The sequence below is a fragment of the Gadus macrocephalus genome, chromosome 19, assembly GCF_031168955.1.
Source record: "Gadus macrocephalus chromosome 19, ASM3116895v1".
NCBI lineage: Eukaryota > Metazoa > Chordata > Actinopteri > Gadiformes > Gadidae > Gadus > Gadus macrocephalus.
This window is the reverse complement of record NC_082400.1, coordinates 4,302,635-4,324,131: the sequence shown is the minus strand read 5'-3', so window position 1 is coordinate 4,324,131 and position 21,497 is coordinate 4,302,635. Positions and strand designations below refer to the sequence as shown.

The 21,497-nt window shown below is 41.1% G+C and overlaps 1 long non-coding RNA gene across 1 annotated transcript; it reads right to left on the bottom strand.

The window, feature by feature from the left end:
* Positions 1–6,855: 6,855 nt before the first annotated feature.
* Positions 6,856–9,296, bottom strand: LOC132447945 (uncharacterized). The gene is made up of 4 exons (XR_009523271.1): positions 9,026–9,296; positions 8,154–8,995; positions 7,888–8,040; positions 6,856–7,620 (listed from the first exon to the last, which is right to left on the bottom strand). It is a non-coding gene; the product is annotated as an uncharacterized LOC132447945 (long non-coding RNA).
* Between the last annotated feature and the right edge of the window lie 12,201 nt (positions 9,297–21,497).

Here is a 21,497-nt window from a genome sequence, read left to right as displayed (position 1 = left end):
TTTGTGGGACCTGTAGTTTGTTCTTTGATCAATCTAGAAGAAAAAAAATTGTGCCTTAACAGTTAATTTTACCAAAAGTATGTCATAACTACATTCATACTCAGTCATCAGTCATAATACATTCATAATGAAAAATCTTACCCTCAATTTGGAAAAATATTCGCAACCTAGGTCTGCCAGATCAAGCAATGCAGGGTAGTTGGTGTGGTGTGCAATCTCGTGCTTGACAAGCCAGTAAAGGCATTTAAAACCACCAATTATGGCCTCATGCTCCATGTTGACAATCGGTTGAAATGCCTCACTGATTGACAGACCTAATTAAGAAATATTCAATAAGTTGTATAATAAATTATTAATAATAATAATAATTATTATTATAAAATAAATAAAATATTCTTAGTTTGTTAATTCATTTATCATTTAGAAACACTTACTTTTGCTTGTTTTGGCTGTGATAGCCACACATGCAGAGTGGTTCTTGGACGTCATGTGCTGATCCAAGGCATCACGTCTATAGTTCGTGCATGGGATTTCTATGAATGGCCTTTGAGTAGGGCCGCGTGTTGCTGATTGACGGTTAGATCTACATATTCTGCAGAACATCCCTAGGAATGACGCATTGACTCGTGATTTAATAAGCCCTACAATGTTATAATCAAAATATTAATTAATTAATTAATAATAAATAAATAAAACTCACCGTGTTCGGTATGATACAGCCAACTGACGTATTTTTGGTCCATAGCCCACTCCGTGTTCCATCCACTAACTCTGTTTTTAGAGGATTGCTGTGGATCCGGGGGTGGGGGGGAGGCGGAGGAGGTGGTGCCGACGACGGCGAAGTTGGCCTGCTTCTTTGCATAAAGAAGCCCAAAATTTTGGGCTGTCTTTTGCCATCCATTGAGCTAGGCTATATTGGCCTATTGCAAGATAAAACCATGTGCACAGGTACGGTTTCAATAACTGTAGCCTATGTTTTCAACTTTTTTTTAAATTCGAACGTAAAGATAAGTTTATTCTTGAATTTAAGAGTATTCTTGAATTTATGAGAGTTAAGGTTAATAATGATCTTACCTTGTTGCTTTAAGCCGGTTTTTAAGAAAAATCAAGCTGATGGTTGATTGACAGTTTGTGGAAGATGACAGTTTGTGATGTCGGATTCCGTTCAAATTAACCACCTATTCATTGTGGACGGCAATCAGGTGCGCATGCGCACCTGATTCTGTATGATTTAAAATGTACGCAAATAAGCATAATTCTTTGTGCCTTTTTTACGTAAATGGTATGCCACATAAGCCTTTACGTTACATATCATTCATGGACCAATTAAAATCGAGATATTACTAGACATTTACGCAGCTTAGGCCAACGTCATTACGTTGGCTATGCTCATTCACGTTGCGTTACCGCCGCGGATTTTTAAGTCAACATTGCAGCTGCCGTGTCCGTGCCCGCAGATATTTCAGACTGGAGGTCACTGGATTACTATCGTATTGCTTATTTCTACAGCCAGGGAGTCCGATTGGTGAGTCAGAAACTTTTTTGGGGTTTATTTAATAATAAAGTTGGATGAATTGATACCGAGTGCATCAATTCCATTCTGCATTTTATATTCAATTGAGCAGTTGTGTTTTCATTGTTACTGACGGACAAACCTAAGCTCTGCAATGTGGATAAATGGTTACATTCTGATGCTGGACAGGTCCATGGGGCATATGCTACTGGTACTTTATCTATTAAGATAAAGTTTATGGAGTGGAGTTGCCATCAGTTATGCTGTAGTCCTACATAATGATGAATGCTGTCTTTTATTTTTTAGTTGAATAGAAGTAGTACCGGTAGTTTGAATCGGCGAAGGTTTGACTTGTTGCCTTACGTTTTTTCGGCCCTCGGTGTGAGAGAGGGGTCCGTTAAGTCGATGGATGCGATGTTTAATAATTTAGTCCAAACTACAGTAGGCTACGGGCAAACCTGAAGTCACCGTCGTGACATTTCATATACGTCCCGTCTGTGTGTGTGTCTGTGTGTGTGTGTGTGTGTGTGTGTGTGTGTGTGTGTGTGTGTGTGTGTGTGTGTGTGTGTGTGTGTGTGTGTGTGTGTGTGTGTGTGAAAGGGAGGAACTTATTTGAAATCGGCCGTGCGTGCCTGTTTGTTGTTTATTGTTTTTGATTTAACAATATATAGGTTTAGAGAAATCTGGCTTTCAGAACTCAGTGCCTACCCACTCACTGACCTCACCGCACGTCACTGGCGGTAGATTGACAGGTGACTATGATAGACTATGCAACAATATATTCAACCACCAGATGTCCCCGTCTCAATTACACTCAAAAAACTTTATTGGCACGACTAATGTTGTAAACAGTATTACCTGAGTATTACGAATGCCATTTTTCGCTACAGCTCTATTGTCTATGGCAAAAATAAATCACGGTTTAGTAATGCAGGCTGCTTGCAGGAAAGTAAAAGTAATCGAATTACTATTTTTGCAATTGTAATCGCTTTCTTTACTCGTTATTTGAAAAAAGTAATTGGATTACAGTAACGCCTTACTTCTAACGCGTTACTGCCCATCACTGCTCTTATCTAGTGCTGGGTATCGTTCAAAATATTTTGATACGGTGCTAATTTCGATACCGGTTCGATACAATAGTTTTTTCAATTTCCACAACAAAAACAAATTAGGAATTATAGAATTTATTTGAGAGAGAGAGAGAGAGATAGAATTTATTTGAGAGAGAGAGAGAGAATTTAAATAAATACACAGAGACCTAGGCATTGGGGCCTAGTCGAGGGCACTCAGTTCTAATAATGGATGAATAAATAACAATGGAACAATAATAATAACAAAGAGAAACTGATGCAAACAAATGTCCAAAGAGTCCAAACTGCATGACAACAGTCACTCAACAGTTTTTTTTTGAGAAAGATCAGCATGTCTGCCTTGTCTGGCAACAGACAGGCCTGCTCCTGGCTGATTGTGTCGCCAGCCGTTGAAAAGGTGCGCTCTGATGGTGTCGCTGACGCCTGAACACCTTGCAGCCAAGCTTGATAGTGCTGGTAGGGTGCCCCGCATGTCCCACCACCAGGTCACTGGATCAACAGTTGACAAAGTTGATGGCAAACCTCTGTAGTGGCGGATTTCTTCTTCCACCTTATCCCTTTGGCTCGCAATTGGGTAATTCCGCTCTCCCACCTCTATGTCCTCATCCATGAACAACTCCTCCAGCGCAGACAGCTTTGTCCGTTTCTATAAGCAGATAATAAAAAGGAGTAAGGTTGTGTATAGATCAAATTCATTGATTTGAGAAAAGTGTAAAAGTAAACCTATGGAATCTCTGGCTTCTGCTATGGGGTTTTGCAAGAATAGATTCACTTTTGCACTTGTGAGATATTTCTTTTTTCAAATCAATTTATTTTAAAGAAGTCACATTTTGATGTTCGTTCCCATTACTTTGAATATCCACATAACATTTAGATGCATATGTAAACCGGAAAATATTAAATGAGCGACACTACATTTACCTCTGTTGCAGCTGAACTGGCTTCATCGCAGGAGCTGTCCCCATCGTCCACCTACTGCTGGGCCTTGGCAGTTTCACCTCTGTTCTGTTGATATTGGAAAATCAGGTGTCATGTACACCGATTTAATTTACAGCGAGAAAGCCTAAATATAATGAGATTTAATGATACTGATAGTTTTAAACACCTGGTGTGAGGCTCAATCGATTAACCTCCTCCTCCAGTCTGTACCACACAGCATCCTTTCCCTTGAACCTAGGGTCCAGAGCCGTGCCCTCCTCCAAAAACTCCTGAATGCCCTCACCCTGTGAGAGAAGAACATAGATAGATAGATTAATATAGGTAGATACTTCATTAATCCTGAGGGAACTTCAAGGGACATGTAACAGATGAGCTACTGAAAAGTCTGCCACTGCTGCGGCGCACTATAGTATACGTTGAGGTTTCTGTATACCAAATGAAAATAATCAACAAATAAATAAAATAGTGATGCTCACTTGGTATCTTTTGGAAAGGTCACCCCAGACTTTTTCCTTTTTGGCATTAGAGAAGAAAGAGTCGTCTGCTGTGACCATGAAGTGATCTTGAAGTTTTTTTATGATTGGAATAATTTGACCTAGTGTGGCGTTGTTTCCGGAAGAGATGCAAACAGTTGACTGGTACATGATTTTCATCTATTTTACGAACTCCTCTGCTTTCCTGAAGTCGTCACCTGAAATTCTTTCAAGTCTGAAAAATATGCACATAGGTTTTACTGGTAGGATTACATTTTAGGGAAAAAAATGTTAAGCTGCAGCACTCATGGTGAAAATAAGACAATTCCAAACCTCTCCTTCTCCATGGACTTCTTCAGGCGAGGGTCCATGCAGGCTGCCTGGATGGCAGGGAACATTTCCAGAAAACGCTCCATCATTAAATATTGACTGTTCCATCTGGTCTTAACGTCCAGAATGACTGAGTGCTCTGGCAGGCCTAAAGATACAGAGAGGACACAAAGTGTGAAACCAATGGTCCATTATGAATAATGATTTAATGATAAAATATTTTAACCATGACTATTTGAACCAAGTTTAGTGTGTATTAGAGTATTTTCTGCTTCTCCTTCATAACAGGTTTTGACAGGGTACACCTTTTCAACCACACCAACAATGCTCTGACTCTTCCTGCCCACCTTGCAACTGAGGGTATGGTGTATATCTTTTGGGCAGCAATGTTAAGTGTGTGGGCAAAGCAGCCAATTTTTCTCACACTCATCCTTCTCACTGCCACATCCATGTTTGCAGCATTATCCACAGTGATGGCCACAACTTTCTCCTTTACCCCAAATTCTTCCAAAATGTCCCCTATCTCTTCTGCTTTTGCTACCCCTGTCTTTGATACATACACTGCCTGCGTGTGCAGTATTTTCTCCTTCATGGCCCCCTCTATTATATAGTGGACAAACAGTGAGGTAGTGATCTTGCGCAACACTGGTCCATCCATCAGCAGTCACAGCCACATCCTTGACAGCCTCCAACTCCTTCTCCACAGCATACCATGCAGGCACGAAAGTATTCGATACCATGTCTCTGGTGGGGGACTGATATTTAGGGTTCAGGGCTGCTATCATCTCCCTACAATTGATGACATTAGAACATAAAGCATTACCAGTGACATACTTTCTTATTTATACTGACAATAACGGTGACAACAACATTATCCAGCCTAAAGCGTATCTTTCAGGCCAACTACAGCTTGCTCACCTCCACCATGGGGTATCCACTGTTGAAAAGGGCAGCAAACCTTTAACAATGAACTTGGTGACTACCCTATGGCACTCCTCTCGCTGATAATAATGGAATGTAATGAATGTTTATATTATTTTTGATATGGGCACCGTATAGGCCTATCTAAACTATAACCGCATTTCATCTTAATCGCAGTGTTCGCTGCGTTACCAACGACGTTGTCTATGATGACGGGTGCGGGATGTTCAATATCAATAACGTTGAGTTCATAAAGTTAATATTACCTTTTCTGAGTTAACAAAAATTGTGGGCAAGTGTGTTAGACCACAGTATATCATACTAACCTTTGGTAAACTTCAAATGTCGCAGACCGTCTTCTCTGTGCCAAATATATTTTTCCATTGACCTCAAGCATTACGCGTGGACAGGAGGAGCGGGCGAATCAGCCGTCAGTGAGTGTGCATGTAACTCCGCGTTTACATGCGGACACGTCTGATCCGCATAGATGTGGAAGAACAGCTCAATCGGAATAGAAAAGTATCATATATATACGCCTCAATCGGAATACAATTATCCGTTCGGAATAGAATTCTATGCGGAATAGAAGAGGTGGTGTAGTCCGCTATAAACTTATTCCGATTAGTTTGGGGTTTAACTTAGAGCAGCTGCAGTAGTTCGCAATTGGTCCACTCCGTCTGTACTTTAATGCACACCGAACTTTACCGCTGTCAAGGAAAGTGGATTTATTGCCTGATTCACGTCTTTGTTATTATCCCTCCGTAGTAGTTACAGTAGTCCGTTAACTTATCAACCCCAGCGTGTCCGGTTGCTAAGCGACGGTTGACATCGGTGGGTTCATGTGTTCGCGTATCGTCGCTCTCGCTCCTTCTCTGTGTGTGTGTGCACTGCAAAAAATGCCCCTAAAAAATAAGAAAAAAATACAGCGTTTTAGGTGAAAAATTGCTTATTTTGAGCAAAATAATCTGCCAGTGCAGCAAGCAAATGGGACTTGGTCAGATTTCTTAAAACAAGACAATAATATCCAAGTAGTAAGCATGCAAAAAAACTTAAAACAAGTAGAAAAATCTATTTTTTCTTTTACTTGTTAAGATTTTTTCTCTTATTTTAAGCAATGTATTCTCAATTATTAGCCATTATTGCTTAGAATTAAATGTCCTCTAAGCAATTATTGCTCAAAACAAGCATACAACAGGCTTAAAAACAAGGCAAATGTACTTGATACTAGCTAATTTAAAGGCTTAAAACTAGTCTGATTTTCTTATCTAGAATACTTATTTTCTTATCTAGAATTAATTTCTTGTTTAGGTGTAGTGAATGTATGGGAAAAATACACTTGACAAGAACTTCAAAAAAAAGTTTTTTATTACGATTTTAGCTGCCAACAACAAAAAAACAACAACAACCACGTGCCAAAGCTGACTGGCAGGCCTAACAATGAAGATATGATCGAGACAGGGCCTATTCAAACAATGAACCTGAGCAACCTGAACTATTCAAACCATGAACCTGAGCGTGCATCTCTCATACACCCTACCTAAGAAAGGCCTGCCAGTCAGCTTTGGCACGTTTAAAAGCTGCACCCAAGACCTCGGTCTGAAGGAATAACAGAACCGATGACACACATTTTGGATACGTCATGCGAAATGCGTAGTAGTACGCCATGACGTACAGGACCGACTCAGCAAGACTGCTCCTACCAAAGGACACAACAGGGGCATTTCCGGCGCAGAGGAAGCAGTCCTCCTCTCCTACCAGGATGAACGGTGTGGCTAGTGGCCGTCTTCTCAGATACATTTCTGGGGCCTCTGTGTGCTGAACATCAACACAAGATTACATTACACTTAGCTGACGCTTTTCTATCCAACTTGCAGTTACAGTACAGTTACAGTACGACTTACAGTTAGGCCTATTTACAGGGTATTGGTTACAGTCCCTGGAGCAATGTGGGGATTGGTGCCTTGCTCAAGGGCACCTCAGCCATGGAGGGAGGAAGAGACTAGTAAGGATGGGGATTGAACCGGCAACTCTGTGATCTACCGTCCAACGCCCTAACCATTACACCATGGCTGCCCAAAGATAAAGCTAAAGATAAAGCAAGACTTTATGCTCAAATGCTCAAGGACACTTTAATGGTGAAGTCAGAGTGAGGCTCAAACCTGTCAAATGTTAAATGATAATAAGGATGGATACATAGGCTACATAAATATTTTATCTTGCATAAGGTTATGTAATTAAGTTGGTTCACCCGCAGAACATGAATGAGTGCCTCTGATGGAGATTTCAACTTCTTTGGTGCGGGGTAACCAGAAGGGAACATATCTGGCAGGGAGATGATCAGGTCAATGGCTTGCTCATCGAGAGAGAGAGAGAGAGAGAGAGAAAGAGAGAGAGAGAGAGAGAGAGAGAGAGAGAGAGAGAGAGAGAGAGAGAGAGAGAGAGAGAGAGAGAGAGAGAGAGAGAGAGAGAGAGAGAGAGAGAGAGAGAGAGAGAGAGAGAGAGAGAGAGAGAGAGAGAGAGAGAGAGAGAGAGAGAGCTGAGTTACTTAGAGACAGAGTAATTGGAGCTACTCAGTGAAACAACAAATAGTGCAATTGTAATTTCAGAAGGATTGCAAAACCTTACCAGCAGGTAGTCCCATCGGTGGCTTCAGGACCTTCTTATAGACACCATAAAAGGAGAGTATGGTTCTGTAGTCTGCCCAGCGCTCCTTCAGCTCTTTCACATAATGCACGTTGTCCTTCGCCACTATTCGTCTCAGCTCCTCAAGAACCTTGGCATTATATTGCAAAAAAGGGGATTAATACAACATGTTTTTCTTAAAATACAAGGATACAGGCTGACCGGTACATTCTTCCTTTAATTCTGAGTAGTGAGTGTACTTACATGGTCTATGTTCTTGAAGCACGAGTAGGCCTCAAGGATTTTGCCAGGTCTGTCGGCTTCCTTGAGGGTCTCCGAATCGATGAACTGCCTTCTTCCCTCAAATTCAAGTTCAAGGAGCTGTGAGACATCGTCTTGGTTTTGCTTATTCTTCCGGCACATCTCTTGGAGATGTCTGTAATGCCTAGCCTGAGACATCCTACTGTCGTGTCCTAAGTTTAAATAGGGATAAAAACATCACATCATTACATTTTTAATCTCAATCTCAATCAATGACTTGTCAGAACTGAAACGTATCGGTTTTTGTTCGGTGTTTCTTGCACGGTAGGCTAGAAAGATAACCCATTGGGGCAACCTACCAACAGAGTCCCCCTTTTATAAACCATAGCCATCATGAGACAATTTGTATAGGAGGAGACAGAGCGCTGAAGACATAAATAATTGAGGACAGTTCGTAACAGCAGTATGGCCGTTATCCCGACTGTTCTGCTGACAACAGACGAATCATTATGCATTCCAAACATATTGCATGCTGCACTGTTCTTCTTGTGCCGTTACGGAAGTACTGTATCTGTGCAGTGTCAAAATAAGCCATGAGAAAAGTGGCTCTAAAAGCTTTATTTTGACTCACAATAAACACATTAGTATGATCAACTTCTCGCAACTGATAATTATCTATAAGTCTATTAGTCACGTTTCCCCATTCTTTTCGAGAGGGTCTGGTTTTACTAATCTGAAATAGAGTAAATATAATTTTGCGTGTAAGGCTAAATGAAAATGTGAAATCCAATACACTTACCAACAGCTGCATATTTCACTGGAGTGCTTGTTGATGGGGTGTGGACCTCAGGGAGAGTGGAGGGCAGAGTGTGGACCTCAGGGAGAGTGGAGGGCGGAGTGTGGACCTCAGGGGTGCTAGGGGTGCTGCTGGGGCTTGCCGTATAGAGAATGGTAGATGTGGTGGAATCATCAGTGTCATCGGCATCCGTATATTTCAGTTTTCGTTTTCTCTCCCCCCTTGCAGGAGTGCCACCCTGGCTTTTCTTCGGTGATCGAACATTGTGGATTCTCTTTTGCAGTCGTTTGTAGACTTCAATCTAGGCAGAAAATACAAAGACCAAGAGCAAGACATTGTCAAATATCCACATTTGCTAAGGAAAAAAAATTACATTGAAAGCAATGGACGCTGTATGTCGAGCTTATCAGAGAGCATGGGATAGTAGATCACCAGGCGTTTGGCCATGGCTACGAGGTCCTCCTTCGATGGATACTGCTTCTCTTCACAGTGCAATGCCCTCACCGCTGACACCATGTTGGTAATTGTATTCCGGATCAGTCTACATGTTAGCTCTTTGGACAGCTCACACTCTCCTGCTCTACCAAGTCTTTTCAATTGAAAAAAGTAAGATTTCACATTCTCCAATTCACTATCAGTGTATATCACGTATTGGGGGCTTGGCAGTGTAAGTATTCTGTATGTAGTCCCCCAACTCTTCTCCTCCTCTTTGCTGTCACTTCCCCCACTATTGGTTCCAGTGGCCGCACACTCTGTTCCGTTGCTGCTGGAGGCGGCAGAAGAGCTGCATGAGGCCTTCTCCTGTAAAGGAATCAGCAAAAACTAGTCAGAAAACCCATGCTTAATTAATTAATTTAACAAATAAAAGTTCATAACATACCAACACAGAGGACAATTGGTTGAACACATAAGACAAGGCAACTTGGTAGGAGAGAGAGAGAGATGGGACAAGAGTGACAATACCATACCCCATGATATTGAATAGCCTATTTATAGGCTTATAATAAACCTAGTATAACTCTTAGCAAAAACGAAGACAATAAACCACCAACATGACATCACAGTAACACCACTAAATACAAAATAAACATGGGACTAGATACTAAATAATAGCAGACTATTTTAGTGACAGGTGAGTGACAGGATGCACTAGAGTTTTGATGACAGACTGAAGTGGTGAGTGTTTTGGCCAAAAGCGAAGGATTGTAGATGGATTATAGTGTGTTTGTATAATGGGACATGGTTAGTGGGTGGCACACTAGATATGAGCATGAACAAAACTGAATCCAATCGCCTAAATACAAAACTTTGCCTCAAACTCCCCAACAGACATTTACCCCAACAGACATTTAACAAAACCCCAGTCCAGTCAAGTACTTTTCCACCGTAGTCTCTGTGCATGTAGGCTACTATGTGTATGCAAACTGTGTTCCTCTATCCACTGCCATCAATGGATATGACACAAAAGCGTGTTGCATTGTGCTACACAGCATTCTGGCATGAATGAGTTAACCACTGATTGTAAATGAGGTTTAAAAAACTTTGCTTACCACAGGGTGACACAGATCCCATATAGATTTTCTTCGCAAAAAATGGTCAGGCCCTGGGAAGAGGTCGCGAAGCTCTTCTCTCGAAAGCATCTTCAGTGCCTCCATATCGACATTGGCAGCTGTGTCACAAACGAGAGACAAAAGGTACAGAACATCAGCTGAATCAGATTAATCAACAGATGAGGTTCACTGATGCCCCAGTGACTGTCATTTAACATTATTTTAGTGTGTGGGAGATTCTATTAAAGAGTAAGTGAAAAGTATCTCAGGAAGTATTAGCAGGAATTTATTGTGGCTCAAGTCTGCTGTATGAGCTTGCTGAATGCCTTAGACAGGAGGGTGAACAAAACTGTATAGTGAATGCACAGCTGACACCAAGATTGACCCATAAGGTCACTTTCACTTTTGTTACTCACAGCAACATTAACATTATCTTCTGATCTGATCCAGTATTTGTTGATCCAAATATTTTTGGTCCCATTTGTCTAAAAATCCCACTCAGCAAGCTCATACAAGCCTATTGTAATGAACTAATGATATTAGCAGATACACACATGAGAAAAAATCGACACATTCACTTAATTTACATTCACACATGAGCACTGTATCACGTTATCATGATTACCTATTAAGATGTCTTTGGCCACACGGTCTAACTTATCCATATTGCCGTCCATATGCCCGTTGTGAGCAAAGCAGCTGGAAACAACAAAACTCGTTAACTGTGAATAAAAACAAAATACTGTCAAAACAAGCTATACATTAGACAGAAAATCGTGCAGAGCCAGCCTTTAAAACCAGGCAGAATTGTTTAGGTAAAGTATAATCATTAACACTTCACATTATTTACGGCGGAGTATAGCCGCATTAGTCAAAGTAATCAACAGCATGTTTGAGACCAAAAATGGCCAATGCGAGGACGATGTCGCTATGCTCATGCGTCCCCCACGTGTTAACATGCAGACTAAAGGGAAACCTTATACTTGGGGATTCACGATGTCATTCATGCCAACCATTGCCAACAAAAGACAGCGTGTGAATGTATAACATATAATTAGCCGAGTAAAATATATCATGCGAGGTTACTACATATCATGCGAGGTTACTACATAAGGCAAACTGCACCAAAGGTATCATAGTTAGCATTAGCCATCTGGAGATTGTGCAAGGTGCACGAAGCTTTAGCCCCCTTTTCCAATAGGTTTATTTTTTTAATTTACCGGAACCTCGACTCCGTTAAAAATGTACTCAAATGATCTTTGACTGAAATAATCTCCAACCCTCTATGGTCTGAAAGTTTCATACACACCTGATAGCGTATCTGTATCTTCTGATATCTCCTCTTCTCACGTCCTTGCAGCAGCAGCAGCCAGGGTAAAAAGAACGCGCATATATTTTTAAACTGAAAAGTCGTTAGGCGAATCCAAGTCAGCCCGAATTGGGAGTGCATGGAATTGTGAAATAAAATCGAGTTATGAAGTAGTCAACTATAGCAGTCAATAAAAGTTTCGTCTCCAGTTTTGAAAAAGAAATTGACTATTTGGGTAAAAGAGGCTGGGTGCAATCACACAATTCACATTAGGTCAGTCACCCCAACCCCCCGGTTTTGTATGGAATTGTCCATCGCGAGAAAGCGGGAAAGCGAAAACGCGGGATCTCAATCAATCAATGCATAGTTAGGAACACTTTGTGAAGATGGCGGGTTGGCGATGTGTGATTTGCTTTGCATTTATTGCACTGACTTTAAAAGTGTTTTTAAGCCACATTAACACGGCGCATGGACGTAGTCGAAACTTCCGTGTGATTTGTGGAATCGATGGGTGCAAAGAAGAATACCGGGTATTCAATTCATTCTATTATCACATCAAGCGTAGGCATGCAGCGTACCTCGCCAATGGTCGTCCGCCCAGGGATTTGATTCCAGTTAGCTCAAGGTGCCATGGGGGTGAACGATTCGACATGGGCCTACTTATTTTTTCCAACTGTATCACTCCAGCTACCCACCAAGTTCAAGATTCTACTCCAACTACCAATATGAGGCAGAACACAACGCAGGTTGACTTTAGAGAAGATGACGCTTGCCAGGAGAGCGGGGGGATTGAACAACTGCAATCTAACAAGGAAAAGGTAGGCATACAAACATTGATCGAATTTCTTCAACCATTTGTAATGAATGAATGCAAATCAATTGGTGTTGATAGCTAAGGCCTAGAAAAAAATGTTTTGGTTCCGGTTGAGTTTGCATCGTAGACTATCGCATCGGGCAATACACACACACGCCAGTGTCTCCATCTCCGCGTAGAATATTAGGAAAGCCCAACTATGTCACTGCAGAGTTACGCACCTATTCTGTAGATGCACCTATTCTCTCACGTTATTATGCTACAACATGCAAGTTAGCGTTGTAGCTCTTTCTTTTTAAACCAACTTGCCTCGCAGCAGTCTTGCAAACTAATACGATGTAGGTTCTTCTTACATAGTCATTTAACAAGCTGAATCTGCTACTTTAACAGGAATTGTCCAGACATGCAGCCGCCTTTACCGTGGATGTTCGTGAAACTTGCTGTCTTTCTCGGGTAGGATATGCTTTTTTGTGATTTTATGGGTTTCACTGAGGACAGATCACATTTTTACTTAAATTGTATTTGCAATAAAAGATGTGAATACTACTTAAAATTCTTCTGAGTGACACATTTTATGTTTTCACCCATATCCTGTCATTCATAGTCTTTGTAATGCCATAATAGTGTGCTTTTCTGCCTCTTCTCACTACAGGGTAATACCAACAGGATTATAGGGAAAACCCAGCAGTTACAAATGGCTGTTGTAGGAACCTTGCAGGACAGAGTGATGGATGTCTTTGATAGACATGACCCTTCAGTCAGCATTGACCAGCTCCGAAATGAGATTTTGGCAACGTTTGAGGGTTTTCCAGATCCATTTTCCAACTTGACTACAACTTACATGCAGGACCAAACCATTGAGGAACTATTTAAACCAGTGGAACCAGAGGAGGTTATAATTTCACAAACACTGTGTAGAGTTAAGCGAGGCTCTTCAAGGGTTCTTACCATTAGAAACAAAGTTTTTTTCTATGTTCCTCTCATCAAGAGTCTACAGCAACTGCTATCCAACCCTAGAATTTTTAGCATGGTCAGTAATCCACCAGAAAATTGTAACAAAAATGGATATCTCCGTGACATTGTGAATGGCAGCCTTTTCAGAACTCATCCATTGTTTTCTGTTAAGCCAACTGCTTTACAGTTAATTTTGTATTCCGATGAAATAGAGATTTGCAACCCTCTTGGACCCCATGCTTCAAAGAACAAGTTACTCATGTTTTATTATACTGTAGGAAACATAAACCCCAAGTTTAGGTCTAAGCTTGCTGCCATAAGACTTCTTGCCATTGCAAAAGCTAAGGATATCTCAGAGGCTGGTGCTGATGTTATATTAACAAGAATTGAACAGGATTTGAAGGAACTGTACAATGGTGTCAACATTCAAGTTGGAAATAGTGAGACTATATTATATGGTGCAGTAATATCAATATGTGGTGATACCCCTGCTCAGCATGACCTGGCCGGGTTTAAATCTGGAGTTGGGTTTGCTTTCAGTAAGTGTAGGCATTGTGAGTGTGACTTTGAGACAATGCAAAACCAATTTGATGCAAATAGTTTTACCCCAAGAACATTACAAAGTCACATCAGGCAGTGCAGAGAAATAGAGAGGGCCAGTACAGACTCTCTTAACCCATTTAGGCCTAAAGCGCCTGGAAAAAATGCCTGTAAAACCTATAGGCGATTTCAGAAAAGCCCCCAAAACCTGAAGTTTTTCTAGAAATTCAGCAATTGTGTCAACGCCTACTAAATTACTGATTTCTCAGCCCCTGTAACAGATAGGAACACAATTCAAAAAGTATTTGAGAGCTGACACCTGTGGCTTACATGGGAAATTTGAGTTTTTATTTACAAATATTTACAATATTTACATACAGGTAGAAAAGTAAATAAAAAAGTAAAAAAATATGTAAAAGTGCAGGAACAGCACAAAACAGTAAAAAAAATAAAGTATAATAAAGTGAAATAAGTATATAAGAAAGTAATAAAGTATATAATAACAAACATGGGAAGGGGAACAGACTGGGACTAAAACTGTAAACAGTCTGCGTTTTAAATTACATGCACTTGTATGTGATGACTACTGAATAAAAGTATTATGCATAATACAAATACAATTGCATTCCATCCTAAGAAGTAGCGTAATTAAAAGATACAGGCTATAATTTGGGAATGTATAGTAGCCTAGGCATTATTGTTCTGGAGATCGCAGTTAGGTGTGAAATTCCAAAGAAGCTCTATTCTTTGGAAGAGATGTATTGCTAGTCTGGAGATCGCACTTAGGTGTGACATTCCAGAGAAGCTTATCTGGTTTTACGGGTGCTTTACGCATCTCCGGGACAGTAATACATCTCTTACATATAAACTGTCGTAATTTCTTATTACAGCATCATCACAATCAATAAGTATTACTATTGATAAGTATAAGTGACATTCCAGAGAAGCTTATCTGGTTTTACGGGTGCTTTACGCATCTCCGGGACAGTAATACATCTCTTACATATAAACTGTCGTAATTTCTTATTACAGCATCATCACAATCAATAAGTATTACTATTGATAAGTATAAGTGACATTCCAGAGAAGCTTATCTGGTCTTACGCACCCGGGTGCTTTGCGCATCTCCGGGACAGTAATACATCTCTTACATATAAACTGTCGTAATTTCTTATTACAGCATCATCACAATCAATAAGTATTACTATTGTCCTTGCCTCCAGATGGCCGCAAATCTGTCCCGGGACATATTTCTGGCGAATTGCGTCCGAAAGAGATTCTTACTCTGTCGCCAGTAATCTCTTCGCACCGGCAACACAAGCAGCCCCATTCCCATAGCCCCATTCCATACTTCTTCTTCCTCGTCGTCATTCACGAACATGTGCCTTAACCATAATTCCCGGTCAATCGGTTCGTATTCGTCATCAAAGTACTCGGCCTCATCAACATCTTCGAAGCCGAGAAACTCCTCGAAATCGCTACCGTCAGAAAAGTCTTCAGTCTCAAATTCCGCCATACTTGCTTGAAGAAATTTCTGAACTAAACTCACGAGGAACAAGTTGACACCTATATGTGTCTATTATGATGCATTTCAGTGGCCCAGAGGCCGACACTTTGGGCAAAAACCCCCCTTATACAGAAAAACGACGCAAACGCTTTCCCGTCCTTAAAGGTAGAATGACGCAACAGCGCCCCCGGCTTTAAAGGTAGAACAGCGGCAATGCTTTCCCGGCTTAAATGGGTTAAAAATGCCCTCATGACTACCTATGGTATAAAAAGAAGGAGTAAACTTTTAGATTTTCCAGGCTATGATCTCATTCAACAAACCCCTCAAGATCTAATGCACATCATGCTTGAGGGTGTTGTGCAACAGGAAATAAAATGTGCATTAAAACACATTATTTTGTCAGGGCATATTGATCTAGACTCTATAAATTCAGTTATACAAGGTTTTCCATATTCAAACAGGGATATAAAAGACAAGCAATGTTCAATCAGTGTGAGTACAATGGCTTCTGATGATAACAAACTAAAACAGTCTTCTGGACAGATGCTGATATTTCTGAAGATATTCCCTTTTATTATGAATAGCATCAAGGACAATGTCTATGTACAGTTTATCATCGAATTAATTCAAATAACTCACATTCTTTTTGCTCCTATTGTGATGATGGAAACCTTACAAAAACTGAGAGTATTGATAGAGCAGCATCTGAAACAATTTAGGCAACTTTTCCCAGACAACAACATAACCCCTAAGCAACATTATATGCTACATTTACCCTCACAAATTGAAGCACTGGGTCCTTTGACGAGACACATGTGCATGAGGTTTGAGTCTAAGCATTGTTTTTTTAAACAGTGGTCCTCTAAATTAAATTATAAAAATGTCTGCAAATCTCTTGTAAATCATAGCAAAATTGTCGAAAGTACCTATCAAACAAACAATATATTTGCTCATGAAAAAGAATTAGGCCCCACATCAGCCGTATCAGAGGCCTCAGAGGCATATGTCGGTTCAAAGATTAGAGATTTCCATCATGTAATCTCTGTGAAATGGATGTATCTTAATGGCAACAAGTACATTAGTGGAAAGACTTTAATAATCACAGACTCAAATGATGGGCTCCCTATTTTTGGACTAATAAGTAATATTTATGTTATTGATTCATCTTTATTTTGCTGTGAATATCAAGTGTTTGACACATTGAAATGGGATACAGATTTACAATCATATGAAATTGCTGTGCCAAATGCTGCACAGGCAACAGAGTTTATAGATTTAGAAAAACTACCTGATTACACTGCATACCACCCTGTACCATTCAATAGTAAAACATATGTTTTGAGAAAATATGACCTAACTGACGTTTTGTTGTATGAGAAGGTATGATGTATTAAAATAAATGAGTGAATCAGCACAGAAGAAATAGTTTGCTTTATTTACTGTATGTTAATCCTTAAGGCAGAGCTTCTATTATAATAAGCTTATATGTATGATGTACTGTAGTTATGATGTATTGTAGTTTACTTTGTTCTGCAACGTGAACGGGCCACCGGTGAGGTTCAGAATCTCAAAGCTAAATCATGAATGACAATCTTAATGACCCTATCAATTTGAATGCAATCAGTTGATTAGCTGGAATATCTTAATGAGATGGGGTCAGTTCTTAAAATAGGTTAATATGGATTGTCTTGAAACAAGTAAAAATGTACTCAGTCTAAATGTTAACGCGACTCAGTCCGTAATGTGTGCTATTTTAAGAAAAAAGCTGCTCAGAATTAGTTTTATTATCTAGGTAGGATGAAAAAGATGAATTTTCTTGAAACAAGTCAAATAATCTTAACAATATTCAGTCTTACTAAGAAAATACATTGAAAAACAAGTGTAATAAGACCAAAATGCTAAATTCAAGTTTATTACACTTGTATAGATTTTCATTTTTTGCAGTGGTGTGTGTGTGTGTGTGTGTGAACGAGAATGACAGGGAGAACGAGTGCTATGCGGAGATGAATGAACGGACCGATTCTTAGATATATATATATTTTTTTAGATTAGAAAAATAAGACAATAAATTCGTGGCGCTCGATGTTGATTCTGTGGCGCCGCGCCACACAATGGTCTATGTATGGGAAACACTGGTTATTATGGATCACTTACTATTTCTACAAACCAAGAATCAAAAACTTCAAACACAACCTTTTTAAAATTTTAATCATCAATATATCAGTGAAATGGCGAAATCCACATAAAGAACAAATTAAGAACTCTTAGCTAGTGAGATGACTGCCACTGCAAGGAGTCAACAAGAGAGGAGTGTATGCTGGAGTGTATCCACTTAAGTTCACTCTTATGGAGTCATTTAAATGTTCATCTGTTAGTCTCGTTCTGAGCTTTGATTTCAGGACATTCATGTCAGAAAAAGCTGACTCAGAGGTATTGTGGCAACCCGGTACTCGATTGGGCCGGGTTCCACGGATAAATGACACGTTTAGCGAGGGTTGAAGCCATCCAAGGCATTTATTTAACAATCAACTTAAATCAAAGTAAGTACTCGCGGTCTCTAGGGCCTCCGTGGGCCTCTAGCCTCTCGCGGACACGAGCACTTCCGTCTCTTGCGGCGGCGGCGACGTCCCTTGCGGCGGCGGCGGCGTACCTTGCGGCTGCGGCGGCGTCCCTTACGGCGGCGGCAGCGTCTCTTGCGGCGGTGTCAGTCCTGTCCGGGTTCTGCATACCGAATGGGTGGGGTACTTTACCGGGGGGTCGTAGTGGGATCTTCATGCCGGCATTCTCCACCATATGTGGCAACCCGGTACTCGATTGGGCCGGGTTCCACGGATAAATGACACGTTTAGCGAGGGTTAAAGCCATCCAAGGCATTTATTTAACAATCAACTTAAATCAAAGTAAGTACTCGCTGTCTCGAGGGCCTCCGTGGGCCTCTAGCCTCTCGCGGACACGAGCACTTCCTCCTTCCTTGCTCCCGTGCCGTGCTGTCCTCCTGTCTGTCTTCGACCTCCTTTTATCATGGCTCCTCTGCCACCGGCCAGGTGTCCCCCAATCACACTGATTGGGGAGACGAAAGGGCTGCTCTCGGTCGCCGTCTGGTGGGTGACGGCGGTACACGCCGTCCAGGACCAACCCTCGGGCTGGTCCGGGCCGAGGCTTACGGGGCGGGATGCCACTGTATGTAGACCCAAACAAAGCAGACATTTTCAGAGCTGCTTGGTGAAGATTTTCAAAGTTATCTGGCTCTACCAAGCTCCAGAAATGCTGTGAATGCTGCTGAGACTTCAACTGCACATTATTTTGAAGGTTTATAACCTCTATTTCCACAGGATCAACACAGAAAAGTTCAGCCATCTGTCCTGAAATCTCACTTATGTCCACATCCATGAAAGGGTTGGCCATAAATGTCACACAGGGCTCAAGTTTCTTAAAGTCACTGAATCTGTCAGCAAACTCCTGTCCAAGCCTTGATAAGAGGTCACAATACTTGGACACATTTAAAACACTGGCTGCATCTGTGTGACTGTCCAGCATCTTTGAGACGGAGGGGAAGTGCTGAAACCTTTTGTTTTTCACTTGGTGAATGTACAATGACAGTTTTGCACTGAACGCCTTGACAGCACTGATCATGTCACATACATTTGACCTTTGCCTTGTAACTGTAGGTTCAGGTGGTTAATTTTCTCAGTTACATCGGTCAGGAAAGCAAGATCAAGGAGCCACTCTGCATCAGACAATAGGGTGGTGTCCTCCCTCGTTTCCATGAATGCCTTGATTTCACCCAGCAAGGAAAGAAAGCGCTGTAGTATCTTCCCCCGACTTAGCCATCTGACCTCGTGTGGAGGAGGAGATCCCCATACTCCGCAGAGCATTCCTCCAGGAACAGCTTGAAGCTCCGGTGTTGCTTTGCCTTTGCTCGAATGGAATTGATGATCCTGATAACAGGCGTCAGGACATGGTCAAATCCTATAACTTTTGAGCATATAGCCTGTTGATGAATAATGCAATGATAGTTCAAAAACTTTGGAAAATCCTGGTCCGCTTTGCAGTGCGCAATAAATCTGGAGTGACGACCGGTCATTGCAGGTGCTCCGTCAGTTGTTACAGACACCAGCTTTTCAATAGGGATCTTTTTTTCCACAAAGTAATCATTTACTGCATTATAAATGTCAACTCCCCTGGTTGTAGTTTTCAATGGGAGTAAGGTCAAAAACTCCTCTTTGGTGGAAAAGTCCACCGAATGAAAACAGCCATCTGGGCTGTATCACTGCGGTCCACAGACTCATCGCACTGAATAGAGAACCATTTACACCTGTTCATGTCCGATTCCAGCTGTTTTACCGCGTCCGCAGACAGCGCAGATCCTTGCCATGGTATTGGCACCAAGCTGTACATCGGCAATAGCAGACAAAATTTCCGTCTTACTTTTATGGTCGCGAAATAACGTTTCAGCCACCGCGGTCATGGCTTCCTTCACGATCCCGCCATCGGTGAACGGCTTTTTGCACTTCGCTAAAATGTGCGCCACTTTAAACGAAGCCTCTGTTGCTGAATTTGCCTTCTTCGCCGGTTTGGTGAACAGACACAGTTGCCGTTGAAGCGTTGTCTTCAGCTCCGTTATCTTGTCTTTCCGTAGACTGCTACCCGCAGGAAAGTCCCGCGCCAAGTTGTCGTGGACTTTGGTGAAATGGCGCTCCACATTACACCTTTAACCGACCGACACGCTGGCACCGCAGATCATACACACACACTTATCGTTTACATTTGTAAAACAAAATTCCGTCTCCCACTCTCGATGAAAATGGTACGTTTTAATCCGCTTGTTGGTTTGGACACCTGTCGCCATCGTAAACTCCTGCTCATCTCACATCACCACTGACTCATCAAGATTGACAGCGGCGCAACTTTTTGATGGACAGCTACCGTATTGGTCCGAATATAAGACGACCCCCCGTTTTTCAAAACAAACATTTAGAAAAAAAGATTTGCAGACCAGATTTGCAGAACAAAGAACTTCATTTTATTTTAAAATAACAATATTAAAACAGTGAATTAAATTATTTATATTAATGACAATAATAATAAACACCGGTAATGGGCTGGTTGTCAAGGACGCTGGACTACTTTTTCCCGGAACCAATTTTTGGCGCCATCTGGGGCCGCAAATGTGTATTGACATTTAAAGGGAGAGGCGAAGAAGAGAAGCTGCGCTCTGAATACTAGACCCTGAATATAAGACGACCCGACTTTTTAGGACCTATTTCGAGGGGATAAAAGGCAATCTTATATTCGGACCAATACGGTAGTTGGCAAATAATCATTTTGTGTTGGAGGGGGCGGGACCACTGACTTTTGATTGGCGAGCTACTTGGAAAGGGGCGGCGAGCTACTGGTAGCTCGCGAGCGACGCGTTGGAGACCCCTGGTCTATAGCATATAACCGCATTTTCTGATTACGGTTTAATGAAACAGTAAGCTGACAACAACATAATTAACACTGCAACTGCAAATGAACCACACAGAGATAACCATGGCAACCGGTCAAACCAATTTTCTTTTTGCGATCATTCTGCTTGCGCATTCCGCCGTGTTGATAAACAAATAATGCCCCTATAAATAATGCCCCTACTTATCCGCACAGTCGCGCGGATCGGATCATTTTTCGGATCAGCAAAAAAATAAATAGACAAGACAAATAAACATGTTTTGTCTTTTTGTTTATTAACACTTTTACATTATTCAATTGAAATATATAAAATCAACTTAAAGTGTACAATTAACATCTTCTTTTCAACATAATCAATGAAAAACAACTTAAAGTGCAACATAAAAAGGCATATCTCCTTCCTTTAAACATGGACCAATGACCATTAAT